This window comes from Lynx canadensis, chromosome C2 (genome assembly GCF_007474595.2).
Source record: "Lynx canadensis isolate LIC74 chromosome C2, mLynCan4.pri.v2, whole genome shotgun sequence".
Classification (NCBI taxonomy): domain Eukaryota; kingdom Metazoa; phylum Chordata; class Mammalia; order Carnivora; family Felidae; genus Lynx; species Lynx canadensis.
The window spans coordinates 154,705,132-154,712,590 of record NC_044311.2 but is presented as its reverse complement, the minus strand read 5'-3'; the positions used below and the strand labels follow the sequence as shown (position 1 = coordinate 154,712,590).

Here is a 7,459-nt window from a genome sequence, read left to right as displayed (position 1 = left end):
TGATCCAATCTGACTGGTGTCCTTATCAAAGAAGGACACAGACGCGCACAGGGACGACCGCGTGAGCGCACGGGGAGCAGGGGGCCGGCCGCGAGCCGAGGAGAGGGGCTCGGGAGGAACCAGGCCTTGCCCACCCCTTGATCGCGGGCTTACAGCATCGAGCACTGGGAGAAAATAAACTTCTGTTGGCACAGCCGCCCAGCCCGTGGTACTTTGTTGAGAGCTGAGCTGCCTTCTGGAGGGGATGTGGGACCCTTGTCGGAAGGACCTGCCTGGGCGTCCCGCAGATGTGGCCGGGGGGCAGGGGAGGGAGAGACGTCCCTCCAGAAACCTGGGAAGGTTCCTCTCATAGAACCTCCACGCCCTTCCATCTGAGTGACAGTGACTGAGGAGTGACAGTGCGGCCTCACAGAGTCTGCAGGGGCCCCGGCACCACTACTCACGTGTGGTTTTTATGGCTCCCAAGTGGGACCTCCTTTTTCCACAAAGAGGCCCAGAGCGCCCAGGGAGGGGGGGGCCAGGTGCGGCAGGTTGTCCCCCGGGAAGGGGGGTGCCCCGCCTGTTCCCCTCGCCTTGTCGGGGCCCTCACCGCTGTGCTGGGTGGGCGGTGGGTGGTCCCGCGGAGCTCAGTGCTCCCCGGGCCCCGGCCACCCTTCTCCTCATTTGCTGCTGAACACTGGGAATGTTCCAGTCGGGCCGCCGAGAGCACCTGTCTGAAAGCCCCCGAAGCCAGAGCCGGTGCCCTGCAAACTCTCAGAGGCTGCAGGTGGGGGCTGGGGGAGGGGCGTGTGCAGCTCCAAGTCCCGGGTCCCCACACCTTCCTTGTGAGGTAAGTGTTACTGCGCCCGGTTTCCAGGTCCAACAAGACGAGACAGGCTGGAAGGTCTCATAAACCAGACCTGCCTGGGGCAAGCCGGTGGGGGGCGGGGGTGGAGTCTGGGGGACAGCCGGTGGGGTGACAGGAGCTCAGAGACCCCGCCCCAGCAAGCCTCCCCCTCCCTTCACCCCATGCCCCAAAGACCCCCTGTGTGGCTGGGAGCTGGGGGGCTGTTCTGGGGGCCCGTGGGGTGCCGTAGGCACCCCTGGTCAGGGGCGATGGGGTTTGAAGACACGTGAAATGGGATAGACTCTGGGGTCTTTGAGGGGGACCTGAGGGGGGCCCTCAGCCGCCACCAGAGTTTAGGGGACAGATGTAGTCACGCCTGCCTGGGGCATTTTCCTTTGAAGAAGAACCTGACATCTTTAAAGACACCTCGGCCTCCCCTGCAGAACATCTTCGGAAGCCAGATGTCGCCGCCCCAAGGTGGAGCCGCTTTGGGGCACCCGGCATCCTGGCCTGAGTGTGGGTCTGCCCCTGCCCTGGCTTTGGGTGACAAGGTCTCTTCCTACCTGGCTGACCCCCTCCTCCCCGTTGTCCTGGACTCCGTCATGCAGGGAGCTAACCCCAGTGGACCCCTCTTGGGACAAGAATCGGGCTAGGAGTCAAGGGTTCTGGGTTCGAGTTTAAATCCTGGCCCCGAACCGCCACCTTCCCATTCCGGGCCTTGGGTTCCCTGTGGGGACACGGGGGAGGGTCCTGAAGGGTGTCAGAAGTCCCACTCGCCCTGTCTTCTGCTCAAACAGGGGGATTCCAACCCACTTCTAATTTTCTTAGGGCCCCCTCACCATGCTCCCCAACAGCCACGCTTCGGGGTGCGGGATAACCTCGGTGTTTCTCACACCCCTGACCTTTGATAAGGCCTATTGACCTCACCTCTCTTCATTTTAGAAAAAAAAATTTCTTTCAGGAGAAAAAAAGTAAATACTGTTTTTACTAACCTTTAAATGAATTTTCGAACGGTCTCATTTAGAACGCAAACAGTGAGCCTCCGTGGCGTTGGCCGAGCCCTCGGATGTTTTCACATCATGTCACACATGCCCCTTCCCGCTCGAGACACCGTGGAGGTGCCTCACCGCGTGGAAACACCGGATCTTACCATCAAAGACGTCCACAAAGAAGTGGGTACGATGCTCTCTCACTGGGTTTCATTTTCGCGGACCTGTGCTTTGACATCGGTGGGTTCCTTGGGAATCCTGTGTGTGTGATCTCAGCACATTAATCTGAGGGACATCCGCGGTGTGAGATGCCCCACTAATACCGACCCCATCTCAGCCCTCTTCTCCCGGAGGTGGCCCTCCCCGCTCCGGGCTGGCCTGTCCCACCGCTGCAGGCGACACGCTCGTGTGCCTGGGCCCAGCTCGGGCCACACAGTTCCACAGAGCACTGCCCTTAACAGAAAACCTGGAAATCCAGGCCCTCAGCGGGCTGCCCCACCCCACCCTCGCCCTCACCCCTGATCTAGCTGGGGACCTGTCCCCAAGGAAAGCATGTTTCATATAGAAGGTGTCCGCTGTGTGCTTAGCGATCAACAGTCAGAGTGAGGGTGGGGGACCAGCTGTGCCTGGGAGGGGCTGGAAGGCGGGCCTATTCCCTATTCCACAGGGAACCCCTTGGTGCCCTCTTTCCCCTTCTAGAATGGGAGGCCCAGCCCTGTTCTCTTGGCTCATAGGTAGTTGCGGGGGTGAGGTCATCCTTGGAGCTCCCCAAGGAGATGATGGAGAAGGCGCTATTATAACCTTATCAGATCCTCTCTGTTGAGGCGCTGGAGGGAATCCACCAAGCCCCATCGACACTGAAGTCTCACCTCCCAACAGCCTGCGGGGGGGGGGGGAGCGGGGGGGGGAGATCAGTGGAGAGGCAGCTAGGAGCATTCGTCCCCCTCTAACTCCCAGAAACAGCCCCAGCAGTGAGGGATGCCCTCCGGGTCCCCTGGGGAGGCGGCTTCCTGTCAAAGGTCTGCCAAGGTCGGGGGCGAGCACAGGTGTCCCCAGCGTTTCCACCTTGGGAGGGGGGAGCCTGGACCACAGGGAGGGAGAGCAGAGCTTTGGGGTGTATAGATCTCCCCCCACCGCGGTGGGGCGGCCGGTTCCTTGGCCTTGCTGAACCTGCACACGTAAACTGGGCTTACCCCGGTTACCGTCCACTGGGGGTACAAATGCAATGAACATGGGAAGCCCCCAGCCCAACGTGTCTGGCCCAGGGTGGCTGTTAGCGTGGAGACAGTTCCCTCCGCCTTAAAGGAAGGGTGGCGAGAACTGGCCAGCCGTCTCAGGCCTCCTGGGCGGGGCTGCCCCGGGGACACACAGGACCCCAGCTCAAGCTGGTGCTTTCATCACTGGCCAGCAGGGTCCACGTAGGCCACTGGGGCCCGCTGGGACTCAGGACAATCAGTCCTCTGCCCTCTGGGAATGAGCCTGCCTGGAAACTGGTCCCTGAGATCATTAGTGATGTTTGTAAACACAAGACACCTCCTTGCCTTGTGGGGGAGCTGGGGGGGGGGGCTACCGTGACCGTCTGAGGGGGCTCCCCTACCCCAGAGGAGTTTGGTTGGGGCCCTACTCGTGGACAAGGGCAGGCTTGCTGCTGGGATGACCTCCCTCTCACGCCAGGTGCCTGCACCCAGATTCCAAACCAGTCCCTTTAATTCCATAACCCGGGGGCCAGCCCTGCCCATTTTATACATAAAGTTTTATTGGAACGCAGCCACACCCATCCGTTTCTTCATGGTCCGCAACTACTTTCTCACAACAAGCAAAGAAGTTTGGGGTGGCTCCGGTTTCAGGGGTGGGGGGGGAAGCTGGTGGCTAGTTTGGGGGCGGGGGGCCCCTTGACCCGGGTGGATGTAAGCGTTCTGAGCCACATGGAAGGTCGGCCTTGAAAATCTCTCTTCCGGGCAATTTATTTTGCAGCCAAACTCACGGGGCCCCGGGGCCTGAACCCAGACCCTTTCCCTTTGATGAAGTACGTTCACGTCTGGACTGTTCGTGGAGGGACCCCAGGACCCCTTCCTGGAGGCCAGTCCGAGCTTGTCACCGCCCCTCTGATGGAACCCTCCGGAAATACCTGTGGGATGAGGATAGGAAAAAGGACTAAATGAAATCATATAGACTCTTACCCACTCAAGACAGTCACTCGGTCATTTTGTTGACATTGAGAGTGTTCCTTCTGTGCTTCTAGATTTTCCTCCTCCTCCTCTGCGGCCATGAGTCCCCCTCGAAGGCCGGGCCACTGAACCGAGAGACTGAATTCACAGGCCCCGTGACGGAGCCGACCCAAGCCGACACGGTGGGACCACGGCTCCGTCAGCCTGCAAACAAGGTCAGGGGCGGCGTGGGGCTGAAACTTGCTACAAACACTGGACGCTGGAGGCATCGCGCAGCAGACACGGGCAGCCTCGGGGGGACAGGGGCCTTGTGTGGGAGCCCGGGACCCGCGTGTTAGGAGCTCTGGCACCCCCGTTATAGGGCAAAGCGTAAGCCCAGGCCGGTGGGTTTCATTTGAGCTGCCACCACCCCCTCCGTGTGGGTTTATGGCTTGGGGTTGATGTGCCTGAAGGAGAGGACGGTGCTGAGACACCCCAGCCCACTTCCCCAGGGCACTTTTTAACAACTCTGGTAAAATGTATCTAAATATGGGGGCGCCTGGGTGGCTCAGTCGGTTGAGCGTCCGACCTCGGCTCAGGTCGTGATCTCACGGTTCGTGGATTCGAGCCCCGCGTCGGGCTCTGTGCTGACAACTCAGAGCCTGGAGCCTGCTTCGGATTCTGTGTCTGTCTCGCTCCCTCTGCCCCTCCCCGCTCATGCTCTGTCTCTCTCTGTCTCTCAAAAATAAAGTAAACATTAAAAAAATTTTTTTTTAAAATACACTTCAATAAAAGTTTCCGTCTGAACGTTTTTGTCCCCCGTAATTCATGGGTCGAAATCCTAACCCCCAATGTGAGGGTGTCAGGACTCGGGGCCTTGGGAGGTGACGGCATCATGAGGGTGGAACCCCCACGAATGGGGTTGGTGTTCTGAGAGGAGACCCCCCTCCCCCCCAGAGCACCCCCGCTCTTTCCTCTGCACATGAGGACACAGGGAGCACTGGGCCTTCACCAAACACCGAATTAACCGGAGGTCTTTGCCCTGCCCCAGGGGGCAGTTCAGCAACGCCCAGGGTATTCACCTTGCTGTGTGTCCTCCTCCAGAACTTCCTGCAAAACCGAAGCTCTGTGCCTGTTAGACAACGGCTCCCCCCACCCCCCAGGCCCTGGTGTCCGCCCCGGGGAACTCGCACCGACGTCAGTTTTTCTGCAGGATAAAGATGGAGAACTTGGGCTGCGTGTCCAATGTCAGGGTCTGCACGGCTGGGCTGCCTCCGGAGACTCCTTTCTGAAGGCCTCCTTGCCTCCTGGGGGTCTGCAGGGCGGAGGCAGAGGACCCGTGGGGGTGGGAATCCCGCTGTGGGACTTTGGGTTTTAAGTCAAAGGGTGGTACATTGATCCCCGTCAGGCCCCTACCCTTCCCTGGGCTACTGCAGCCTGGGGGCCGGCCCCTCCCACTTGCCTAAAGGCCAAGTCCACGTGGCGCCCCCTCCCCTCGCTTCCTGCTCCTCCCCCTCCTCCCCTGCAGAGCCCCTGTGAGGGGAGGGGGAGGAAAGTTCACGAACACGGAAAAATCTCTCAAGTCTTGCTTGGAAACCAAGCCACATTTCTTAGGCATCCAGGCCACTCTGGAGAGGTGGGGACACAGAATGTCAGGGGACAGGCCTGGAGGGCCTTTAGCCACAGAACGGTCAGGTAACTGCTTCTCCCTCTGACAATCTTGCATCAGATTAGATTCCTTCCTCCCTTCTTCCCTCCCTCCCTCCCTTTCTCCCTCCCTTCTTTCCTTCCTTCCCTTTCTGATTTCCTTCCCTCCTTCCTTCCCTCCCTTCCTCCCATTTTGTGGGGGGCTGTACTAACTGCTTTTACATACGTCCCCTCTCCCAATTCCGGAAACTGCCTTTTAAAAAGTTCCCATTATGATTCCCCATGACAGAGAAGGGGTTTGGGAGAGCTGAAATCCCCGCCTGTGGCCGTGTGTTACCGGTGTTGGTGGATTCGAACCACTGCACTCTACCCACCCCCCGCCCCCCCCCCCCCCCCCAGCGACCTAGCCGGGGCACCTGCCTGCGCTGGCCCCTGGGAGGTGGAGCTGGCCCAGAGACGGGAGTCCTTGGGGACAGAGCTCCACAAGACGCTGACCCAGCGCAGGGACAGGCTTACCCCCCCATGCCACATGCCACGTAATGTTCCTCTTGTTGGATTCCACGGCTCTGGCCACCACTCCAGTCCCTTGTCAGGCTTCCGAGAAGGAGATACTTCAGGTCCCTCTTTGTGCTTTGTTTTTCTCTTTGGAAGGAGAGAGAGTCTAAGAGAAGCCCCTTTACCTGCACACGGGGGCTCTGGTGGGGGCCCCAGAGTGCAGGGGGGGGATTTGTCGGGACTCACGTGACTCAGGGAGAGTAGTAGGTTGCCCCCCAACTCCCCCCCACGACTCACCAGCGGCAGCTGGGCAAGGTGAGAGCCGGCGCATTCTGGCACATTCTGGCACATTCTGCCCCTGCACACACCCGTGACCCAGCTCCCCGCCCGTGGGCCGGCACGCCTCCTTATGTTACTCTTCCGAGAACACAGAGCATCCTGCCAAGGGGAACCCCAACCCCCCGGCTGAGGCCCTGGCTGGTGGCTGAGAGGCGCCAACCTGCCGGAGCGCCCGCTGTGCCCGCCTCTGCCGCCGGCTCCTGGCCACGGCTGCCTGGCTCCGGGGCGTGTCCCGTTGTCCGCAGGAAGCTCTGCCGGCTTGTCCACCGGCAAGGGGCAAATTCCGCGCTGACAGCAGGGAGCCCTATGCAGGGCTTGAACCCACCAACCGTGAGATCATGACCTGAGCCGAAGTCGAACGCTTACCTGGCTGAGCCGCCCAGGCGCCCTTAACTTTCAGCTTTTTTTTAAGTTGCAGACCAAACCAAAAAAAGCCACAAGGTCCGAAAAGAGCTTTGGTGGTGACTGCTGATTGATCAGGTTTAGAAGCAACCAACTCATGCCCCTGGGGTCTGGCCGTGGTCAAGGGGAGGCCAACAGGCTGTCGGGTAGGAGGACAGGGCGAGGGCTTTCGGCTGAGTTTGCAGACCGGGGTTCCGTGAGGCAGAGCCGCGTGGCCCCCTCCTCCCTGGCAGACGAGATGGGAACTGACGCGTCTTGGGGGGAGGGGGCCCTCCCCCACCCTTTCCCCACAAGTCCTGCTGAGTGGTGACTGTGTTTATATGGCGGCCTGGTCCCTACCGCCTTGCAGAGCTGGTGTGGACCGTGGGACCCCTCCACCCTCCCGGGCACAGGGAAACGTTGAGCTGTCACCAGCGCAGTGTCCCCGCAAGCAGGGCACGGTGTGGGCCCCTGCTCCCTGCCCAGGTCCCCACCGTACCTTGCTCTCTGGAGTCCCTTCTCCGGAGCTCCCAGAAGTGACCCTCATTCCCAGCCTTGCAGAGTCAGGGGTTTACGGACACTGAGAGGAACCGGCCCACCGCCTCGAGGAGTGACGAGGCTGAGATGTCTTGTCT

The 7,459-nt window shown here is 60.4% G+C and overlaps 1 long non-coding RNA gene across 1 annotated transcript; it reads right to left on the bottom strand.

Annotated features, from left to right (window-relative positions):
• Positions 1–3,697: 3,697 nt before the first annotated feature.
• LOC115524281 lies at positions 3,698–6,440 on the bottom strand. Its single transcript, XR_003971998.1, has 4 exons — positions 6,402–6,440; positions 6,126–6,251; positions 5,156–5,277; positions 3,698–3,943 (listed from the first exon to the last, which is right to left on the bottom strand). It is a non-coding gene; the product is annotated as an uncharacterized LOC115524281 (long non-coding RNA).
• Positions 6,441–7,459: the final 1,019 nt, after the last annotated feature.